We start from the raw sequence: 9,607 nt of genomic DNA, 5'->3' as shown, positions 1-9,607 counted from the left end.
TCCTTCTGTTGTGCTATTATGCCATATAATAAGGTAGAACTTTCTTGTTGGATCAGAAAAGTGGTCCATCTAGTCCAGTCCTATCTCCAGAAGTGGCCAGTACCAGCTGCTCTGGGGCAAGGAGCAAGAAATGATGCAGTAGGCAGTTATAGGGAAAATTTCTCCCTCCCTCCCTTCACTCCCAGTTGTTAGAGATTTGTGTATGATATAAACCATCAGGGTTTATGTATCTTCCAAATATTTTTTTTAATATTTACTATTATAATTCTAGATAGTCTTATTATAAATGTCCAGTCCTTTTTTGAATCATGCTAAGCTTTTAGCCTCAGTGATATGTATAAAAGGACTGTTAAGTGCACAGAAATATTAACAGCAGTCATTGAAAACGAAGGCTTGAACTCATGGTCTCCTGGCTCCCATCTCAATGCATCTTTGTGCTAACCTACAGGATATTTTTATTTTAGGAGTTTCATAGAGTGCTTTTTGAATAGATCTCAGAGTGCTTTACAGTAGTGAGTAAATATCATCCCTATTTTGTTTGGTGATAGGGAAACTGTGGCACAGAAAAGATAAGTGACTTGGGTCAAGTTTACACAGTTGAGAACATAACTGGAGCTGGGAACAGAAGCCAGGTTTCCCATTTCAGTTACCATGACCTATCCAGACTGCAACGTGGATCCTAATGAAAGCTGTATTGATTCTCACAGCTACAGTTATGCACCATGTCAAGTTATGGATAACTAATTTATGGGGAGATAAAGAGTGCGATATGAGGATGGGCAGTATTTAACAGTAAAGGGATGGGGGTCCTGATTAAATGTACAGTTTTTAAAAGTGTTAATAGTGAGCAATACAAGATATTGCTGAAAGAATAACAATGAATTGCATTATTATTTGTATTACCATAGTACCTAGGAACCTAGTCACTGACCAGAACCTGCTAAGTGCTGCACAAACACAGAACAAAACAGCATCCCTGCCCCACGGGGCTTACAATAAATGTAAAAATCGGATAGATTACTTAGAAATGTTTATACAGCTGAAGGAGGCCCATTAAAAAGCCAGAACCTTGTACACTGTGTGGGAACTGATGACTCTAAGATGACGGTACAAGGTATATTAATGAACTGTCCTCTCTTGGCACCTGCTACATTTGCAGCGGTGTCTTTCCTCCCTGACATTGTTTTTCCAAATATTGTAGGCGTATAGACTTTTCTGCACAGGTAATGTTCAAAAGTTTCTATATAAGGTCAGACAGATCTCTATCTTGTAGCTCCTCCTCTTCTCATCTTTGCTATAGAATTTATCATTTCTTCTGAGATGTGTTACTGGAAGCACCTTAAATCAAGGCAGTGAGACTTGATGAAGAGGTACATAATTATTGGAGCTTTATTGATCATGTCTCCACTTCTGCACTACAAGAGTATTCACAGAGCACTGATAATGCTCATAAGAACATAAGATTAGCCATACTGGGTCCCCAGTGGCTCTCAACCTTTCTGGACTACTGTACCCCTTTCAGGAGTCTGATTGCTTACGTTCTCATTTTTACCACATAATTATAAAATAAATCAATTGGAATATAAATATTATACTTATATTTCAGTATATATGTAAACAGCGGTATAAACAAGTCATTGTATGAAATTTTAGTTGGTACAGAGTTCGCTAGTGCTTTTTATGTAGCCTGTTGTAAACTAGGTAAATAGCTAGACGAGTTGATGTACTCCCTGGAAGACCTCTGCATATCCCCAGAGGTGCTCAGACCTCGGTTGAGAACCACTGATATATCCCAGGATCCTGTCTTCCAACAGTTGCCAGTGCCAGATACTTCAAAGGGAACGAACAAAACAGGGCAATTATCAAGTGATCCATTCCTTGTTGTCCAGGCCCAGCTTCTGGCAGTTGGAGGTATAGGGACACCCAGAGCATAAGGCTGTGTTCCTGACTATCTTGGCTAATAGCCATTGATGGACATATCCTCCATGAGCTTATCTAATTCTTTTCTGAACCCAAGTATACTTTTGGCCTTCATAACATCCCCTGGCAATGAGTTCCACCAGTTGAGTGTGCATTGTGTGAAGAAGAACTTCATTATGTTTTTTTAAAACCTGCTGCCTATTAATTTAATTGGGTGACCCCTGGTTCTTGTTTTATATGAAGAGTAAATAACACTTCCTTATCTACTTTCTTCACACCATTCATGATTTTATAGACCTCTATCATATCTCACCTAATAGTTGTCTCTTTTCTAGGATGAACTGTTCTAGTCTTTTTAATATTTCCTCATATGGAAGCTGTTCCATATCCCTAATCATTTTTGTTTCCCTTCTCTGTACCTTTCCCAGTTCTAATATATCTTTTATCAAATGGGATGACCAGAACTGCATGCAGTATTCAAGGTATAGATGTACCTCACATTTATAGAGTGGAATTATGGTATTTTCTGTTTTATATCTGTCTCTTTCAAAATGGTTCCTAACATTGTTAGATTTTTCTAACTACTACTGCACATTGAGCAGATGTTTTCAGAAAGGATTCATGATGACCTCAAAATCTCTTTCTTGAATGGTAACAGCTAAGTAGGCCCTATAATTTTGTATGTATAGTTGGGATTTTTTCCCTCAATATGCATTACTTTGCACTTAATGGTGAATTTCATGTGCCGTTTTGTTGGCTCATCACACAATTTTGTGAAATCCCTTTGTAACTTGACTGAGCTTTGGACTTAACTATGTTGAGTAATTTAGTATCATCTGCAAACAATCTCACTGTTCCAGATAATTTATGATGGTAATTTAAATTTATAATTACCTTTTCCAGAGAATCTTTGAATATGTTGAACAGCGCAGGTCCCGGTACAGATCCTGAGGGGTCTGCTATTGACCACATTCTATTGTGAAAACTGACCATTTATTCCTACTCTTTGTTACTGTGGTGTTTAGATGTTGCTTGTAATTATTAGAATTGGGAGCATTGGCTGTTGGGGATCTGAAAGGACAGGAAACAGGAAGGAGTGAGGAGGAGTTGAAGAGACTGAGGGAGAGCTACTGAGGGTGCAACAGCAACTTGGAAAATAAAAATAAAGTCCTGTTTAAGTTCGTTAGTACCTTGCCTAGCTACAACAACATTTTGGTGACGAGGATGGATCTTCTGCCTCTGCACCCACCTGCACCCTTTCTGCAAAGCACAGGTGAGCCTCCAATTGCGTTTACTGCCTGGATCCATATGTTTGAGGTTTATCTGCTTGCAATCGGTGCTACAGAGATTTCCGAAGTAAGAAAGCGTGCTCTGTTAATCCACTGCCTTGGAGCAGAACGGCAGCGTATATTTTACACTTTTCCCCTTGCAGACGATAAATATGAGACTGCACTCACTGCATTAAAGAACTTTTTTGTGCCAAAAGTGAATGTAGTAGCTAATCGCTACAGATGTCGCCAGCGTGAGCAGAAACCAGGGGAGACTATAATGCAGTATATTGCTTCCCTGAGGAGTCTGATTGTAACTTGTGACTCTGGGAATATGGCAGATGAGATGATTAGAGGCCAGCTCATTGAGAAAACAACCATGCTTCGTGTAAGAGAACGTTTATTTCTAGAACCACAACTTACACTAGAAAAAGCAATAACCATTGCTACCCAGATTGAGTCAGCTACAGCTGAAGCCAAAATAATGAGCATAGATACAGTAGGCACAGTCCAGGCTGTGACTCCTTTGCAGAAAAGTTCACTATTGCTGCAGACAAACAATTACAAGAGGAAAACTAATGAAAAACCACCAAATCAGCAAATTCAAAATACAGTAAAAGTATGCTTTCGTTGTGGATCCTCACAACACCTTGCAAGCTATACAGGATGTCTGGCAAAAGTAGCTCAGTGCAATCACTGCAAAAAGATTGGGCAATTTTGCTAAAGTATGTCACAGCAGCCAGTTTAATCAACAGGTGCATGCAGTTACAATACCAGAAGTTACTGTGCTGAACGTGGACAAAATCACTACTGCACATATTCCAGAACAGATAAAGTGCACAATAAACGTTCCTGCCATACCCTCAGGCAAATCACACTCTATTCAGCTAATGTGGGACACTGGCTCAGCAGTATCTATACTACCTGATTCCATCTATTTGCATTACATTAAAGATGTGCCCCTTACGGAACCCAGACTTCACTTGGTGTGCTATTTGAAAAACCATATTCCAGTACGTGGCTGCCTGCCAGCAGTAGTTACTTTTGGTGATTGCTGTAACTGCAGAGTTCTACATTGTCCACAGAGGCACTCCTATCCTTGGTAGAGATTTATTGGCTGCTTTAAATCTTAGGGTAGTTAATGGACGAATTGATCTTCCTCAGCAAAGCACTCTTGCGGTACACACACCAGTGTCAGCTGGGACCCAACACCAGGTTTAGGAGAAACTCGGCTGTGCTTATGGGTTTCTGCATAAAGTTAAAATGCAGAATTCTGTGATGCCTGTACGACAGAAGTTATGGCGCTTTCCATTTTCAGTCAGGGAAGCTGTTTCAGAGGAACTTAGAAAACTAATTCAAGAGGACATTATTGAAGAGATTAACTCCTCGGAATGGGTTTTTCACCTATAGTAGTGACGCAGAAGAAGGGTGGAGGCATTCGCCTTTGTGTGGACTTAAGGGAGCCAAATAAAGCTATTGTGATTGACAGCCATCCTCTTCCTACATAGAAGAAGTATTTGCAGAACTCTGTGGAGCAAAGATGTTTTTTACTCTTGATTTGCAGAGCGCATACCACCAGGTTATTTTGCATGAAGATAGCAGAGACCTCACAGCATTTATTACACGAGGGACTATTCCATTTTAAACATGTTCCATATGGTCTCACATCAGCCCCAAGTGCCTTCCAAAAAATGTCATTGACTCTGAAGAATCAACATGGAGTTCAGTGCTATCTGGATGATATTATCGTGTTTGGAAATACTTTGGAGGAGCATGACAATAATTTGCAGTCTGTACTAAATTGCATCAGCAAAGCAGGCCTCCAGCTCAATAGGTCCAAATGCAAATTTAGGCAAACTGAACTCTCCTTTCTGGGGCATACAATTTCACAGGCTGGACTAAAACCTGATTCAGATCATATCCTGGCAATTTCAAATGCTCCTCCTCCAACAGATTTATAAACCTTATGTTCCTTCTTGGGTCTTACCTCCTAGTATGCAAAATTCATTCCCAATTATGCTTCTGTCATTGAACCGTTACGAGAATTACTATGGAGAAGTTCAACCTTAATGTGGACAACGGATGCACAAGCTAGTTTCGAAACGGTGAAAGACTTGATTGTACATAGTCCAATACTTGCACTATTCAGTCCTGCATTGCCCACAATTGTAACTACTGATGCTTCTGATTATGGACTTGGGGCTGTCTTCACACACCTTCATGAGGACAACACAGAGAGGACTGTTGCATTTGCTTCAAGGACACTAAGGCCTGGTCTACACTGAGGGGGGGGGATCGAGCTAAGATACACAACTTCAGCTACGAGAATAGCGTACCTGAAGTCGACGTATCTTAGATTGACTTAGAATCACTTACTTCGTGTCTTCGTGGCATGGGATCGACGGCCACCTCTCCCCCATCGACTCTGCTTCCCTGATAGATCCCTGATACATTGATCACTAACTGCCGATCCGGCAGGTAGTGTAGACATGGCCTTAGTCATGCTGAGAGAAAATATTCTACAATCAAAAAAGAAGCACTTGCTTGTGTCTGGGCTACTGAAAAATGGAGAACTTACCTGTGGGGCTGCACGTTCAAGTTGCACACAGACCACAGCCCTTTGACAACGTTGCTCACCACGAAAGGACTGGGAAGAGCAGGGTATTGTATTGCTAGATGGTCTGCAAGACTACTCTCTTTCATTTATGAACTGGAATATAAGCCTTGAAACCAAAATGTGGTAGCTGATTGCCTTTCTCGCATGCCTTTGTCTTCACCAGATGGTCCATCGGAGGATGAGGATGTAGTAGTTGCGCTTATTACAAGCACTCTTACTGCAGTTACAAGAGAACAGTTTCAACCTGCTTGTTCAGCATGTCCAATTCAACAAAAACTATGGGAATTTCTGACAAAGAGATGGCCCAGTAACCCTAAAAACCTTGACCCAGTTTTGCTGCCTTATTTTAGAGTTTGGGATGAACTTTCTTTGCTCGATGGCTGTGTGCTACGAGGTACACACCGGCTACTTGTGCCCGAGAATTACAGTCAAAACTCATACACCTGGCACATGATACTCATCAAGGAATTATCAGAACCAAACAACGACTACGGGATCTGTATTGGTGACCGGGGCTGGACTTTCAAACTGAAGCACTCATAAAATCCTGTGTCACTTTCCAAATGCATGATAAGACAGCAGTGACATGTACCCCTCCATTACAGTCTGTTCCTCTTCCTGAATCTGCATGGGAAAAAGTGGCGATTGACATGTAGGACCTTTTGATATAGCTCCAATTGACTGTCATTATGCCATCACCTTAATAGACTATTTCAGTAAATGACCTGAGGTAGCGTTTACATCACAAATCTCTTCTGCTACAGTAACTAAGTTCCTCTCTTCAGTTTTTAGCAGGAAAGGTAACCCCAAAGAACTGGTTTCAGATAATGGTAGTCAATTTACTTCCCTGGAGTTTGAAACTTTTCTAGCAGAGAGGAACATTTTACACAGATAGTCATCCCTGTATTACCCTCACACTAATGGGGAAATTGAACGGTTTAACAGAAGTTTGAAAGAGAGTTTGCAAACGGCTAAACTGGAAGGGCGATTGTAGATAACCTTCACTACTGATTTCTTGCAAGCATACCAGGCTACACGACATGCCACAATGCAAAGGTCGCCCGCAGAGTTACTGCTTGGGAAACAGATGAATACTAAACTGAACACTGCCGGATTGTTAAAGGCACGACCTGAGGCCCCAACCAAGGATGATGTGAGAAAAACAGTTGAACAGAACCAAGCCAAGTATAACGCTCTCACAGACAAGCAGCAGGGTGCTAAGGAACCAAAGTTTCAGTGCGGTTCCTTCATTAGAATACGAAAACCTGGAATTTTACTCAAAGGGGACCATAAATTCACAGCTCCTCTTAATATCATAGAGAAGAAGGGACCTTACACCTATTGACTTTCTGATGGGCAGGTATGGAAGCTTCTTATCTTGCATGTGCCTATGCACCAAGAGGAGATTATGCCAACACCCAGTCTGCATTGGATGACTTCACCGTAGTATCAACACAACAAGACATTGCACTGGAACCGGGGCTTGAGAGACGGCCTGTCAGACCCAGACGACCACTTGTGTGGACTAGAGACTATGTTATGTAGTATCTATGGTGTTTTTAGTATACAGTATAATTCTGTCAACAGTATAGTGCCTTGTTTCCTATTTATTCCATGGTTAGAACAACAATGTTTATTGTAATTGGGAGAAAGAAAAGGAGTACTTGTGGCACCTTAGAGACTAACCAATTTATTGAAAGGTCACGAAAGCTTATGCTCAAATAAATTGGTTAGTCTCTAAGGTGCCACAAGTACTCCTTTTCTTTTTGCGAATACAGACTAACACGGCTGTTACTTTGAAATCTGTAATTGGGAGAGTTTCTTAGGAGAGGCGGGAATGTGGTGTTTACATGTTGCTTGTAATTAATAGAATTGGGAGCACTGGCTGTTGGGAGTCTGAAAGGACAGGAAACAGGAAGGAGGGGGGAGGAGTTGAAGAGGCTGAGGGAGAGCTACTGAGGGTCCAGCAGCAGCTTGGAAAAGAGGTTTCCACTTTAAAAAATAAAATCCTGTTGAAGTTTGTTAGTACCTTTCCTGGCTACTACAACATTTACCTATCTTTTAACCAGTTACAGGTCCATGAGAGGACCTTCCTCCTATCCCATGAGTGCTTACTTTGCTTAAGAGCCTTTGGTGTGGAACCTAGTCAAAGGCTTTCTGAAAGTCCAAGTACACTGTACTAAGTGGATCATCTTTTCCACATGCTTGTTGAGATGCTCAAAGAATTCAATAGATTGGTGAGGCATGATTTCCCTTTACAAGAGCCATGTTGACTCTTCCCCCACATATCATGTTTATCTATTTGTCTGATAATTCTGTTCTTTAGCTTCCACAGCTTGCCTGGTACTGAAGTTAGGCTTACCAGCCTGTAATTGCCAGGATCACTTCTGGCGCCTTTAAAAAAAATCAGCTTTACATTAGAAATCTTCCAGTCATCTGCAGATGCTGATTTAAGCAACACTTAGTAGTTCTGCAATTTTATATTTTAGAACACTTGAGTGGTCTTGGTGACTTATTACTGTTTAATTTATCAATTTGTTCCAAAACCTCCTCTATTGACCCCCTCAATCTCGGACAGTTCCTCTGATTTGTTACCTAAAAAGAATGGTGGCTCAGGTATGGAAATCTCCCTCACATTCTGTGCAGTGAAGACTGATTTAGCTTATCCCCTATGGTCTTGCCTTCCTTGAGTGCTCCTTTAGCACCTTCATCATTCAGTAGCCCCACTGATTTTTTCACAGGCTTCCTGCTTCTGATGTACTTAAAAAAATTGTTGTTAGTTGTTGTGTCTTTTGGTAGTTTCTTGTCACATTTGTTTTGGCTTGCTTAATTATACTTTTACACTTGACTTGCCAGAGTCTATGCTCTTGTTTGTTTTGCTCAGTTGAAATTTGACTTCCAATTTTTAGAGGATGCCTTTTTACCTCTAACTGCCTTTTTTATGCTGCTGTTTAGCCATGCTGACATTTTTTAGGTCCCCTTCTGTTTGGTCCTTTTACAGCCTCCTGTTCCAGCATGCACTGGGCTCACATGAAAACCTGGAATAGAATCTTTTGGGAGTAGTCTGTTTAGTTGTTCCAAAGTTTTGATCTGGAATAGTAGGTGGATATCATCAAAACATGGCACTGGGGATCTGAATAAACTTATCCAGAAAGGAAAAGAAGGTGAGTACTGGCAGCTCTAGCAATCAAGGGATGGAGAATAAAGCCATTCAAAATTGGGAAGCCAAAGACAATCTTTGAGGAAACAATAGTACTTAAAAAGGGGGAAGGCGGAAAACATACATATAACTAAGAGAAAAAGAGTGCGGGTGGGAGATTGAGTCTAGAGTTATACTTGGGAACTGACTTTTTGATACTGTTTTATAGGATCTGGTAGGAAGCATTTTGGGAAGGTACAACTGAAAGACAGAATTGGTCTATACAACAAATTTATGTTGGTGTAGCTACGTTGCTCGGGGGGGTGGAAAATCTACATCTCCGAGCAATGTAGTCATACCGACCTAAACAACACTATGTTGACGGGAGGGCTCTCCTGTTGACATAGCTACCACCTCTTGGGGCGGTGGGGTACCCACGCCAAAGGGAGAAGCTCCTACCTCCCATGGGCATAGGTAATGTCTTCATTAAGCGCTACAGCGGCACAACTGCACGGATGAAGCTGTGATGAAATCTGTTATATAGGCAATTCACTGGCAGATTTTAGATTCATTACCATTTCATGGGAGTGTGGAAAAGAATCTTCGTCATGTTACAGCAGCGTCTCAATCATTGGAGTATAGTATATCAAGTATAGTTGCCTG

The sequence above is a fragment of the Lepidochelys olivacea genome, assembly GCF_965140295.1.
Source record: "Lepidochelys olivacea isolate rLepOli2 genome assembly, chromosome: 2".
Taxonomy (NCBI): domain Eukaryota; kingdom Metazoa; phylum Chordata; order Testudines; family Cheloniidae; genus Lepidochelys; species Lepidochelys olivacea.
This window is presented reverse-complemented; position numbering follows the sequence as displayed.